Source organism: Lepisma saccharinum (assembly GCF_977018435.1).
Source record: "Lepisma saccharinum chromosome 12 unlocalized genomic scaffold, izLepSacc3.1 SUPER_12_unloc_1, whole genome shotgun sequence".
Classification (NCBI taxonomy): Eukaryota; Metazoa; Arthropoda; class Insecta; order Zygentoma; family Lepismatidae; genus Lepisma; species Lepisma saccharinum.
The window spans coordinates 13,453,566-13,468,785 of record NW_028142891.1 but is presented as its reverse complement, the minus strand read 5'-3'; the positions used below and the strand labels follow the sequence as shown (position 1 = coordinate 13,468,785).

At 38.2% G+C, this 15,220-nt stretch overlaps 1 long non-coding RNA gene across 2 annotated transcripts in view; it reads left to right on the top strand.

Moving 5' to 3' along the window:
* Positions 1-15,220, top strand: part of LOC145982199 (uncharacterized) — a 77,674-nt gene that overhangs the window by 37,265 nt on the left and 25,189 nt on the right. The window lies entirely within an intron of this gene.

The window sequence follows — 15,220 nt, the reverse complement described above, 5'->3', positions numbered from 1 at the left end:
GTAAGAGCTCATAAGTATGGACCCTCTGTGGCAGAGTGCAGTACGATGCCAGAGGTCCTGGGTTTGAATTCCAGCCTGGGCAAGGGTGTTCTTTGGGAGCGTCCCTTCATCAATCACTCATCCTCATCTTAGCCAAGGGGTGATCTTCCACTTAGTACACCCAACTGCCAGCCTCACTTCCACATAGTACACCCTGCACTGCATTTTGCAGACAAACAAGGCTTTGCAGATGGGCCAGTTTAATTTTGTTTGTTTTGAATTTGAATTTAAAATTTTGGTTGCGTCAGCACTAAGGCTGGTGGCCGCGGTGGCTCAATCGGTAACACGTCTGACTACCATGCTAAAGGTCCCGGGTTCGATCCCCGGCCGGTTCAAATCCGGGAACTTTTCTAACGATGGAAGCGGCCCCGGCGCCCACCCAGCGTCGAATAACATGGGTACCTGGGGGAAACCCTGGGGGGTAAAGGCGGTCAGGGGCGTGATGCTGATCAAGAAAGTGTGGGGCGTTACCCCCACACCCCCTATACGCCTTCATGGCATGGTGCTAAGCACAGAGGAGCACTTTACCTTTACCTTTTTACCAGCACTAAGGCTATTTTGCACCCGTCACATTATACGGTGTCCCGCCCCTTATCGTTACTCATAACAAATCTAACGTTGCACATCTAAAATCATAACATATTAAAATCTTCTGACTTTCATTAAAAGCTGAGTCTGTAAAGGAGCACTCAGCACGAACAAGGACAAAACACAGTACAACATAAACAAAATTATACTGGCCATGGGGCCAGTCACCAGAGCCTCGTTAGTCTGCAGTCCAGGGTGTACTATGTGGAAGTGAGGTTGACTATTGGTTGCACTACATGGGAGGAGCACCCCTTACACCCCTAATTTTGTTTTTGTTGTCCTTATTTGTGCTGAATGCTCCTTTACAGCCTCAGCTTTTACCGAAAGTCAGAATATTTTAAGATTTTAGTTATGTAACGTTAGAGTTGTTATTTGTAACGATAAGGGGCTGGACCCCAATATAATGTAACGGCTGCAACATAGCCTAAGTGCTGATGCACCCAAAACTTTAAAATCAAATTCAAAATTCAATTTCATCATAGCCAAAAGTGGCAGAAAAGTAAAATAAAATAACCCCAATCAATCATAAGTAAGGAACTCGATTTTTTTGTGTTATTTCTTTCCAATATTTATCTTTTTTTAACTTCTCAGTGTTATTTTGCCCCAAATTTAAATGTTTTTAAGCACACCAATATATCTAAAATTATAGCTTTATTGTGCTTTGAAATTGTAACTGTAGTGGCTTATATCTATTGGTGACAGTTTCATGTGCTGGAACCGATTTTTGAGAAAGTTATTTTCCATTTTTTCTCTTGCAACAAATACTGATGCTACGGTTCCCGTGTGACACTTGATCTCTTGTCGACCCCTGGCTCTTTGGTCTCAGTGTTCTGATGAAGGAAGGAAAGAGAAAAAGAAGAAATGGGAACAGCCATTTACATTTAGTTTCATGTAGCTGTCTAGATTTTTCCATGCATATCACTCACCACAATTTTTTTTTTTTGGTTAAGAAATTTTTGAAAAATGTGCATAGATATAGAAAATTATATTTCTTATAGCCTGGAATGCAAAAAAGCTTGAATTTTGGTGGTATTTTTTTTAAAAGTATAAAATGTGTTGAAGGGGTGTAAGGGGTCCTCCTTCCACATAATGCACCCAATAGTCAACCTCACTTCCACCTAGTACACCCTGGACTGCAGACTAACGAGGCTCTGGCGACTGGCCCCATGGCCAGTATAATTTTGTTTGTGTTGTCCTTATTCGTGCTGAGTGCTCCTTTACAGCCTCAGCTTTTAACGAAAGTCAGAATATTTTAATATTTTATGATTTTAGTTCTGCGACGTTAGAGTTGTTATGTGTAACGTTAAGGGGCTGGACCCCGTATAATGTGACGAGTGCAAAATAGCCTTAGTGCTGATGCACCCAAAATTTTAAAATCCAAATCAAATCAAAAATGTGTTGAAATTCATGTAAAAGGTCATAATCCATGGCAAATTTCTCTCTTTACTCCAGGACTACCTCCATGAGCGTGAACAACGTGTTGTTCTTTCAGGTACCTCTTCTAACTTTCTTCCCGTTTTGTCTGGAGTTCCCCAGGGGAGTGTCTTAGGGCCGCTCCTATTCCTTCTGTACATGGATGACCTCCCTGAAAAACTGTCCTCCCTCCCTATCAATATACTTTTGTTTGCGGATGATTGTAAACTCTTTAAGGAGATCTCATCGCATCATGACATGATGATTCTTCAAAATGCTCTCACAGAACTTGTTAAGTGGTGTCGTTAGTGGAATTTAGAACTAAACCCTCAGAAATGCTCTTTCCTTACTTATTCCCTAAAAAAGAACAAAGTGGTGTCTACTTATACTATTGAAAACAAACCAATCCAAAACGTTTCCACCCAAAAGGACCTAGGTATTATCATGGATGAAAAACTCACTTTTAATTATCATATTATCGCTACCACTAAAAAAGCCATGCGCCTTCTCGGTCTTCTATACAGATTTAGCGAAATTCAAAACCCATCATCTCTTGCTTTATTCTTTAAATCTTTCATCTCGCCCATCCTTGAATACTGTTCCCCAATTTGGGCAATGGCCTCAAAAACCAATCTCACCAGAATAGATTCTGTTCTCAGTTTCTTTCTTGCAATTGTTCGCCATAGAATACCTTCCTTTCGACATGTATCCAAATCAGACACCATGGCTGCTCTGAATATTCACGGTCCATCCTTTCGTCGTGATCTAGCTGACATGAAATTTTTATACAAAATAATAAATGGCAAAATCAGAACAGATCTCCTAATCAGTGAATTCTCACTTAGGGTACCCCAAAAGCTAACGCGCAACCTGCAACTCTTCCACAACCCAACCACTAGGCTATCCCTTCTACAACGCTCCTTGTTTTACAGGCTCCCAGAAATCTACAACAAACTTCCCCTGAATGTAGATATATTCCTTCCAGAACGTAACTTTTGTATATTACTGACGAAGAACATGTAAATCTATCCCATCTTGTTATTGTTTTTTATCTTTTGTTATTATTTGTTTCTACTTTATGTTGTTTCAGTGTAAAATGGCCAAATAAGACTGTATCTGAAACTCTGAGTAAATAAATAAATAAATAAATAAATAAATTCGCATTGTATGCCTAATTCACATTATTTCATAATTTCCAATTCATGAAAGATGTGTTTAGAACATGGCACACATTCCTAAAAACATTTTTGCAAGAATTAACATTTCTTGGTGTTACTGCATTTGCAAAAATCAGGTGTGTGTTTCAGCACTGTGGACCAAATGTTCTGTATGCGGGCGGCCCTGATGTACCAAAATGTGGGTACAGCACTGATAGACCAAATGTGTATGTCTGTTCAACTGAGATGAATCTGTCTAATTTTGCACGATGCACGTGAAAGAAAATGAGCTTACTTCCAGCACGTCGCGTTCAGTGCAAACCCTTGCCTCTGGAGTAGAGGACCATCATGTTTGTGTTCCATTCGGTTGATTCAACTCGGATGTTTGCGGAATGACACTCGCTGATAAGAAATGATGATATTTTGATTAAAACAAAGATTTGCTGTAATGCAAGGTGATGGACGGAATGAAGCACTGCATATGCTCCGCCATCTTGTTTCTACGCACTGACTGAGAGTCACTCTCCTGGGTTTGAGAGTATCCATAGGAATGCAAGACTGAATTCCCCTGACATATATTGATAAAAATGAGAAACATATCAGTTGTGATCTGAGACAGTGTGTCTCACAAGCATAGTCAGGTTTCCTTTTGTTTATTGTTTAGCACACCTATGCACTTCTTACATGTTGGACTCACTGTTACCAACACAGAGTCACATCTGATGAGCACTTGAATTAACAAAGGTTTTTTTTTAGCTGCATCAGTAATTGTTTTTGTCAGATTATTTTGTAACGTGGGAGGTGGAGGAAGTGATAATAACGAAAAAAACTACGTAATCTAAAATTAATAGGAAGGTAACCCACAGGACGTAGTATCGATCTTTCCAACAAAACCCAACTGCCCGGTGTACAAAAGTTATTTAAGGTTTGAAGCTAATTGAAACGTGGTCTCTTATAGAGATCCAACTTATCCCTTCGTGTGCAGGGTCACTTTATTCTGAAATACCCCTGTTAACAAGTTGTCGTAAACATTGCCATCACACGTCTTTTACGCCAATTACAGACTGCGTCAAAAAGGCGTATGTACTCAAATCATTCTTCACACCTAGGGAATTACCTAATATGATCGGAAATTATGATTGGCGTTGATCTAACCATAAAGTAGTCAAGAAGGTACTACGTTTTAACAGTTAATTGTTCATTTATTTCGGCGAACCTATGAACGAAGCTTGGTTCCCGATCCAAACACATGTATAAAAACTTTGTGTTAATTACAATAATAAATTCATTGATCGACGTCTGGCGTCCACATAATTCTTAAGTGCAAAACTAACAACAACATTTAGCTGGTGATCAACATGACCGTAAAATATACATGCATGCTTAGTTTCTTTTAATTCTCATTATTTGCAAACAATCCCTCTTTCAACTATGACATTAGCACCAGGAATGTTTGGTGACATAAAGTTAAGAACGTATGTCCTTTTTGTTTTTACAACTTGCTAAAAATGTAATAGAATAATATACACACACACATTTATTTGATGCTCTGAATTGTCCGTTAAGTTAGCCCCGTAACCCTTTTTTAACTTATCTAGTCGCTATTGACCCAAAATGATGAAACAGGGAAAACAACGTCACTTTTAAAATATTGGTTACTAACCCAGTTCTGTTTCATTTTCACTCAAAGGCAAGTAACGTCAAAAGATTGCGACTGGGGTAACACTCCCCCTCCGATTCTGTTCAAATTCAACGTTCGTATTCCAATTCATTAACAAGATCCCTTCTGACACGCAATTCACAATAACACACTGTTCCTCACTACATACCTCAATTTCTCTGTTGCGAGTCCTCTATCTCGTTACCACGACTTTTCCAGAGTCAATAGGGGCTGGTGGACAAAACTGCTGCTGAAGTATCGACTCACGAACAGGTGCCTTCTAGTCGTCCAAACGCTGCCCAAACCAGAACTTCATATCGGAATGTATTGGTCCTATCCACCTGTGTGTGCAGCTTCGTGACCTCTTCCCAATTGTCACATTCTTGACTCGGCGAAGTCATCTATACAGCGGGGCTGGTAACCTTGTGACGTCCTGCTCCATTTTACGAACCTAACCCAAAAAGGAGGATAATAGGAAATGCACACAAGGGGGGCCAAGGTAGAAATCGGTTCAAGAACTAAGACAAGTAAATCACAAAAATGTATGTTACTCCTTAACAAGCCAATGAAACATGGGTCGAGTCAAGCTTTGTAAGGATATGCAAGTAAAAACAAAGAAAAGATGCGTAAACAAAGGGGCAGAGCCAAAACCTGCCTCTCACACAGATCGAAAATACCTTAAATGTATACCTAAAAGTACAAAAACTTCTTATTGTCTTTCTACATTATAAGTAACTTTCATTATGTGTATCACTCTATACTTATTCTGTAAAGTAAACGTGTGTGCGTTGTATTCGTACACAGAAATATGTCTCGGCAAACGAAGGGACGCAAGTACCACTTAATGAACCAGTTTCGTTGCATGTGGTGCGTGAGTACCTAATTGCCACTCAGAGAAAGCACTATATGCATAATGAAGCCTAAGAACATGCGCAACCAACTACTGATGTACTCAAGTTTCTTTTATGTTGTTTTTCAATAAGATAACAGAAATTCATTAACAAGAACAACACATTTTATTTTACGTAGTTGTTTTTACAAAATGCTTAACAACTTTTTTTAAACATGCATTTGAATCACCAAGTAGGGACAATTTCATTTACCATTCTTGCGTATTTTAGTATTTTGTATATTCATATCGCATTAAACAGCATCATATTTAAACATCACAAAATGCATAACATGCGCGGACTCAAATTTATGTACATGCAGCTGACAATTAAGTAATTACTAGAATATTTGCATTCTTACTATGTCGCAAAGACTAGAATGTTCTTGTAACAATTGCACTTTAGAATTCATGTGTGTCTGGAACAACAAATATACATTTGCTCATATCAATGATTATATTTATATGAAATACTCATTAATGCTACTTGGAGGTGATTAATGCGGTTAATCGAAAATTTAGGTTAAGAAAGCTTTTGTCTGTATTGAACTACGTCATACTGCCTGCACGTATTTGTTATGTAAACTTCACACAAAGTCTCAACATGTTTGACAAATGCTTGAATATTTGCTCATGCATTTTGCATGTACTTTCAAAAATTGCTTGTTAATTCTTTTGTTTTTAGAATAAGACGTGTGCATGCAATTATATTTTACGCATTGTACTCTTCGCAGAAGTTTTTTTTGGCACTTCAGAGATAGTTTTCATAGTTCGCGGGAACAAGGGCACGCAATAGTTTAGCCAGAGCGTATAGAAGGGGAAGTGTGTACACTTGACGTAGTTGCGTGGTTCCGCCGCGAGGTGACTCTAGTGTTGAACTCTGCTGGCCCGCTCGATTAGCCCAGCAATGTAACCAAGTAACACTTGTTGTAAATTATTACAGTACGCCACACAATTTTAATTCAAAGCACTCGTAACATTTGAAATACATATTTAATAATTTCTGAAGTGAAATTACAGGATTTATTTAACCCATCCGAATACCATTTCATTTCAATATTTTTTCCTGTGAAATACCATTTAATTCCGGCCTCCTGCCACGGAAGTTGAAGGACAGTACGGAACTTTAAATTTCTTAAAAACTATTCAAGTAATTTACATGAAATTTTAGATTGTTACAGTGGAAGACCATTAGTACATGTTAGAATAAACAAATTAATTGTAAATCTAATATAAATTACCTAATAGTTCTGCTTTGTGTGGTATAGCTTGAAACATTCCGGCATGTGCAGTAGGGCGTGTTGAATTTTTCATCTTTAAAAATCCTGATTTGAGGGGTGTTAAAAAGTTGTGGTATGATTAGGTAATTTGAAATATATTTTGGTTACTTGTAAATATTTAGGTCTTGCTTGGTAAATATCTATGTTAAAAGTTCCTACTTTTTAACATTTTTTAAATTTTTCTGTCATTTAAACGTATGGGTTATTTCCAAATTTTCATGAAAACAGATGTTGATAAGTGCCTAAAATTGATTACAAGTTTTTGTAGTTCTCTTATATATGTATTGTAGTTATCTGTACTATTAATATTTTACTATTATTATGTTATATTTTGTACTATTAATATTAATATTATACTGCTTTTTTTCCACGAGAGACTGAAGAATTTCCATTCTGAGAGTTGCAATCGGTGTCAACTGTGTCAATGACAGTGTGGCTGTGGCGTGGCAGATATGTGATATCTTTTTTTGCTTTCTACAACCAGTGATAACTATGACTACAAAGAAGAGAACAAGACAGGGAACATTAAAACATATGAGCAACCTTATTGGAAGTGCCTTCTGAATTACCAACTTTGCGAGACGTGTTAAGATATGGACTGTTGCTGAGAGAACAAAGTAGTGAGGATATGAGAAACTATGCAGCTGCCAGTGTTGCAAAAGACATTGCCTACGAGATCCTAAAGTACTTGAAAAATGGGAACGAGCAAACTGTTCTTTTGTTTTCCCTGTTGTGAATTCAAGAGTTACAGTATTATCAAAGATTCAGGAAATTTGGGAGCAAGCAAAAAACATATCTCTTGGATATTAAAGAAGCCTTTGCTTCAAAACTTGACAAGCTCTTTGACATTCTCAATTGCAAATGTGAAATCATTATGTGCTCTGAATTTGTCTGTGCTACAGATTGCACAAAACAAGCTCACATTAATTGACAAGAAGATCCCAGTGAAAGAACTTGCTTTCATTAAAGGCCAGAGAAACAAGATTGGTTCTATTGGACCACACCAAATTGCTTTTCCAGATTTTCCAGAACATAACAGACTGATAAAGAAGCAAAAGCGAGAAGAAGTTGAGAGAACAAGACTTGCTGAATATAAAAAGGAGTGCTTGCAGACTTCTTCACTTCCATCACATGAAGAATGTTCCTCTGGGGTTGGAAATGAGGAAGAAGAATCTGATACAGAAGATGGAAGTGAATCAAATTATGATTTAGCAGCTCCTTCAACTTCTAATGGAGAGAAACAGTACAATACATTAGATACGTTGTTGGTCTTCGTGCCACAGCTGCAATTACCACCGCTGCATTTATTGATATCGGCTTGATCACTGAAGAAAACACGTAACTTGTTGTTGACCACAATAAAGTAAAGAGAGCGCAGGAGAAATTGATGTCATCATTAGACAATGAATTTGAAGAAATTTGTGAGAAGGGTCAAATTGATTGCATATTTTTCGATGGTCGTGAAGATTCAACTAAAGTTATGCTGAAGGCTGAACATTCAGAGGAGCAGTTTCCCAGTACTATGAAAGAACAACATTATTCAGTTTGTAGTGAGCCAGGTGGGAGATATCTTTATCACTTTACACCAGAGAAAAGCTCAAAGAATGAAAAACCATCTGAAATAATTGCTGACAATTTACTGAATTTTATGAAAGAGAAAAGTATTGATAAAACAATACAAGCAATTGGAGGTGATTCAACAAATAATAATACCGGCTGGGAAGGTTGCACCATGCACTGGGTTGAAGTCAAACTAGGCCGCAAACTTAACTACCTAGTTTGTGCTCTTCACACCAACGAGTTACCTTTTCACCATTTATTCACAGCCCTTGATGGGAAGACTTTGTCAAGCAACAAGTGGACAGGTGACATTGCTAAAATATTAGATGCAGCTACAGAGCTTGATATTAATTCTAAATTTCCAAAAATTTCAATTGGAGTACCTGTTATTGAACTCAGTGACAGTATTTTGAAGGATCTGTCAACCGATCAAGCATATGGATATAGAATTACACAGGCCATAAGAGCAGGTAAACTTCCCAATAATCTGGCACTTCTTGAAATTGGACCAGTGAGCCATTCAAGGTGGCTTACAACAGCAAACAGACTTTGTCGCTTGTGGGTTTCCAAACATGGCCTAAAAGGCAAAAATCTCGAGAATTTAAGGCTGATTGTGGAATATATCGTTGGTGTGTTCAGCATGGTATGCATTTAGTGAAACGTTGATTCAGACACTGCTGTGCTCAAATAATAAGGAAGAAAGGAGAGCTGGAATTCAAAAGATCATCGATTTAAGAGGTGGCAATGATGATACATTTGGAGATCTTTCAGTACGTCCAAGGAAGACACCATCTATAAACACTTCTGCTTCAAACTTATTGGAGTTGATAGACTGGTTTCATGGAGTTTATGAACCTCCATTAACATGCAAAATGACAGAAATAAAGGAATTTATTCACAAGCCAATGCAAGTTCCTCAGTGGCCTTGTCATGGTCAAGGGATTGAAAGATGTGTGAAACAAGTCACGGAGGCTGCAGGAAAAAAGGGAGGGCTACATCAGAGGCCAAGAAGCAGGTCATCGGCTTTTGTCAAGAAATGAATCAAAACCGGACTTGATGAAACTTGTTATTAATTCTAATGAATATTATTCTTTTTTTACTATAATTGGACGTTATAAGATAAAGTAATGATATGTTGTTACAGCTGGAAACAAAATTTCTTTATATTTTCGCTTATATAAAATGATTACAAACTTCAACTTCGCTTTAAAATACGAGTTTTGGGCTTTTGTTTTGGCGCATTTCAAACAAACCTCAATTTACCAAGCTAATCATCAACCAATCATAAAAATAATTGCAGATTTGGATTCCTCATGTCCAATAACATTTTCAGAACCCCTCATTGTGCAAATTCGCAAAAGAAAATTTTCCGTCTTTAAATGACACGCCCTAATGTGCAGTGCAACTTTACATTTCTCACACTCCCAACGGCTACTTGACTTCTTGTTTTGTGCAGAACACACTTTGCACTGTCTTGATGGATTCTGTTTTATAGCATTTGGAGGGATTTGCTTAGGGAAATGTGCCCAATTGGCACACTGAAGTCTCATAGTTGTGTCTCCGGAAGGGCGTCTTCTTCGGGCATATTCTGGCAGGGCAAGTTCCTCCAAGATTTGCTCTATTACCAGAAGTCTGAATTCGTTAAATTTGAAACCCTTGATAGATGGCCTAATCTTCTTCTATATGACATATGCATTGTAGAAAGCTTAAGTCTAACATATAGAAAAATATTTTCTTATATGCCTTCAAGTAACGACGCATGATTGGAAATGATGCCAGCTGCTGATCCATTCTATCAACCCCACCCATTCCCTTGTTGTAGTCAATCACTACCATAGGTTTCGAAATAGGTTCTTTTGTCTTTCTGTTCTTCTTCCCTGTGTTTGTCATATTTATGTCATCATGCATGGTAGACAACAATGAGACAGGTTTCATAAGTACCTTATGATCAAAACAAATCTTTTGAATGGCATGACAGTAGCAAAAAATGGAGTTTCTGAGAGTTTTCTAGTACTCCAGTAGCTTTGCAGGCTTTCTTTTTTTACCTGGGACTTAAGGACACACAGACAAATAAATGCTAATATTTCATCTGGTGTTGTGTCAAACCATTTAGATTCAGTACTATTGGATTGTTGATCACCATTGAGTTCTGCATTTTTTATTTTGCTTTGAGCATAGATGTTCGTTTCCCTAGATATACTAGCCCATAAATCATCCTGAAGGAACTTTTTCACTACATCGCAAGCTCTGGGAGAATTCCCTAATGAACGCAGAGCAATGTTATTTACACCAGGCTTACCTGAAAATGGTAATTTCTTTGGTATTTCATTTTGGGGACACGATTCCGACCATTTCCAGTCTTCGAACTTGCTTCTCTTGGGGGTTTCAACAATTTCCCCCTCACTTTCACTACTTTCACCAGAGGGACCACTTTCACTTTCACTAATGCTACAAGAATCACTCTCTTCATTCCCGTCATCAAAATCCACATTTTCATCTTCGTCACTATCAAAAAGCAAATCTTCTATCAACGAATCTTCAACAAATCATCTTCGCGACATGTTTCCAAGACGTAACAAACGAAGGTTTGTTTATATGAGAAATTACTGAAGAAAGCAAGCTTGAATCGGTATGAAAAATTTAGCATCACAAACATAGGCGTCACAGATTCAACAGATCATACAACCTCTGCCATCTATGAGCAAAAGAAGAAACTAGGTGATGAAAATCGGGAGGCCGTCGATTCGACAGCTAGGTATGGCAAGCAAACTTCAAGTCGGGCCGTCGAATCGACGACTAGGTATGCGGATGGGTTAACGGAAACGATAATTAATAGTAAAATGAATAATGATATGTATAGGTACTCACCAAAGCTAGTTGTTCGACACCTTGGAAAGTTTCCGGGATGATGTTGACTGTAGGTCCTTACGAATTTCTTTTGTCCGGAAGAAGAATCTGCATTTTATATAATGTAGCACTACTTTGGGAATAATGTCTCTGGAGTGTTCATCACAGCAACCTATTTCTGAAGATGGAACAGGGATATTTTCTATGGCATTGAGACAGTCAAAAAATAAGTCTCTCCACATTGTATTTGCCAAACACAGTTTACTTTTGATTGCCCTTTCAACATGCAGGAGGATGTTGAGAATGCTGTTTGATGGATGAATGAGAAACGACGTGTCGTTCTTCGATCCGTAATCTCGTATTTACGCGAAGGCCGCATCTCCTGATGTTTGTGTGTTATGACTGCGAAGAGAACTGATGCATTGTTGGCACAAAATAAATTTATGAGAGTGTTTTATTATGTAACCTGCCAAATAATATACTAAGGATCTTTCCGTTGCAACATAATTAATCGAAGCTTCATCTGCAATGCGTACGTCACTTTCCCAACATTGATAGGAGTATTCAGCAGGAGTTCCAAATTTATCTTTAATGCAATTTTGAATTGAAGATTTCAGTTCCTTATTGCTTTTCTCTTGTTTTTTTGGTAATAGGCACAACTGACTGACGAACGAGATGAGTGGCACATCACTTCTGACCTCGCAGTTTGCAGACAAAGATAGATCCTGTTTAACTGGGACATAAATACATTGCAACAAATGCAAATGGAAGAAGTCTATGGTCGAGGGATGGTTGTCACAGCTTAAGGAACGTAAAATTCCAAAATGTCGCTCAAGGGGATCTTGGCTTAATTCCCCTGTTAACACATGTTCGTAGGCTTTGTCCCACAGCCATTCACTCAGTTGCAAAGAACTCTGCAAAGAAATTACTAGCGATTCCGTGGTCCTGTCGGATGCAAAGGTATTATCAGTTGTTTTTAATGTGATTAGAAAATTGCACAAGAGTATGTAAGACCTTGAACCATTGTATAAGGCGTTGGAAGGGATTTGAGAATTCAAAGCGTCACTAACGTCGTTTAAATCTCTTGTAAACTTTTCTGTGTGCTCACTGCCGCTCAAATCAGCCGAACTATTGGTCTGTCGAAAAAATCTAATTCCATCCGCTACGCTTCTGCTGAAAAGCTGAAATGCCAATCTGGCATTCATCCTCTGGAACGGCGACGGGTCTAAATGTGTGGATGTTATTTTAGGACATACTCTAAGACACCCGTGGACTGGTCTGTGTCTGCATCATAAACTTTATGATAGCAGTCAAAATTGATGGGACTTCCTTCATAAAGCAATGGTATTTTGTCGTGAAAGTGATTCCTTATACATTTCAGTATGTGAACGAAATCTGAAAAAGCCCATATTTTCCTATTGTCATCGGCAGGATTTAAGATAAATGGTTGTTTTTTTTGTTTATTCCTAATGATTTCCAAGCCTTTTTATTTGTTGAGCTGCCGTCACACATAAAGCCGACAATATTAGCACCTGCTTTTTCCAATTAAAGAACTACTTGGATAAATATTTTAAAAGTATTTCTGCAGGAGTGGAATTTCGACTTGCATAAATAGCAACAGGCTGTACCCAATCGTATATAAAAGGTATAAACATAAAAACCAGGGCATGATTTGCTAAAATAGTTTTTTGAATCTGGAGTTTTGTTCCAAAGTCAACAAATCCATCCACTTTAAGAGAAGAGCTAAGTTTGACTTCATCAAAAACCACAATTCCATACCTCTTGTTATCGTCCGTTTCATTTTTGTAACAGTCACTTATTGCATTTATGGCATGTGGATTTAGGCCGTATGTACACTTCAGCCCTTTAATAAGTTTTCTTAAATTTTGCTACGATGGAAGAGGCAATAAATCATACTTTAAACAATGCTTGTAACCCTTATGGGATTTTATTTTTAATAATAAACTCTAAAATAAACTCCTGACTATACTTCATACCTTTCGAGGACTTCACATGGCACTTTTTTAGCATACAATCTATAACCATCTTCTGCTTTTTGTTGAGGAATTTATTATTATATCCTTTGCATTGGCATGCCATTGATTTCACTTGCCTTTCTAATAAATATATCCTAGATTTGGCTGAGGAAAGATTTATTTCATATCGCTTTAATTTGCGATTCATGTTTTTCAATTGACGTTTTAAAGATTCTATTCGTTTAATTGAATTTACTGAGTCAGATTTTTTCTCAGAAGTTGAAGGGCAAGGTGTACTGATAACATTACATGCATTTTGCTTACCACTTGCTCCTGCTGATTTCTCATGATGTGGATTCTTTTCTCTCTTAGTTGAGTCAGCTTGTCTGTTGGCAGGTTCTTTACGTGCTTTCCTGAGAGTGGACAAATATTTGGGCACATTTGGGGAAATATGAGGAATGGCTTGAGCTTTCAGTTTCCATTGTACTCTGGGTATTTTCACTTGTTCACCTTTCACTTGGAACAATCTTCTTTTATTATCCACTCTCGGGCGAAATGCAGATCACAAACCTAGCTAGTGGAACTCAGATCTCTATCCTTTCGCGGAATAGCTTTAGTCCATTTCATTAACTGCATCTTGTCTTTCGGTACCGAAAAAAACGCCTACCTTTCCACTGTAACCCGATATACAACCCGGCACAAAACATGACGACATCTTTGTTTCTCATTCACGTTCTTGTTGCGCGTGCTGGTAGCAAGCTACAGCAGAATGCGACACCAGCGCCATTAGTTCATTGGTCCGCCACCCGCTATGGGAAAGTCGCAGAGTGTGCCCACTTCTCCTTCTATACGCTCTGGTTTAGCTACAATTCACAGTCTATTTGCTTAGCATTTTTTTTATCGTGCGAAAGAACAAGGGAACGAACGATTAAGTCAAGTTCACTTTATGTTGCACTTTTTCGCACTCGGCCAATTATCAATGCGTTCAAATAAGAATCAATTTCCAACATACCTGTATTCTTATGCAATTTTGCTTTACCACAAACCTATTCCTTTCATCATAAACGTCCATATCCTGCTAACAATGTAATTAGATGCACGTTCATTTATGCAGATTGCATATGGCGATCCGACTTCCTCCTCAGCAATTCAAGAGGTCATGCATGTTAACGTGAAGGCACGTACGCACGATCGAGCAGCTGTTGCAGCACGTTGTTCCCAGTCTCTATGTTCCTGGCCAAGTGTGGAAAGGAAAAAAATAGTTAACTTTTGACGTGCAAAGGTAGTATCGAAAGGAGGGAGCTAAAGTCAAAAGCAAGGCAAGCAAAGCTACCATCTGGTGGCAATTCAGAGAACTAGATCAAAAATTGAGAAGCTTCACCAAACGAGTGTAATACATTTTGATATTTGAAGGAAATCGCAAAAATTTATTACAATCAAGTTCAATTTGTAAGCATGCCCAACATTCCCCCCTTGACGAACTCAAGTGCAGGAATCGCTGACTAGTGTGTGTTGCGCGTATAAGCATCGGCCGGTCATTGATTTCACTTTCACTCAGAGGAGGAAAAATCAACTGAGGTGGCACAGCAATGGCCTCTATCTGTGACTTCTTGCTTCTTACTGTCATAAACAAAAGAAGGATGCGGAGGGTACCAGGTCGCAGAAGCTGGGGCAGAGCAGTGACGTATTTTGTATTGCGTAATATTCAGATATGCGTAATTGCGATGTCGCAAGAGAAAACTTGTCACAATTTCCAGGGATAGACAAATGAATTTTCAAGTTCAACTCATTTAAAAAAAAAAAAAATCAGT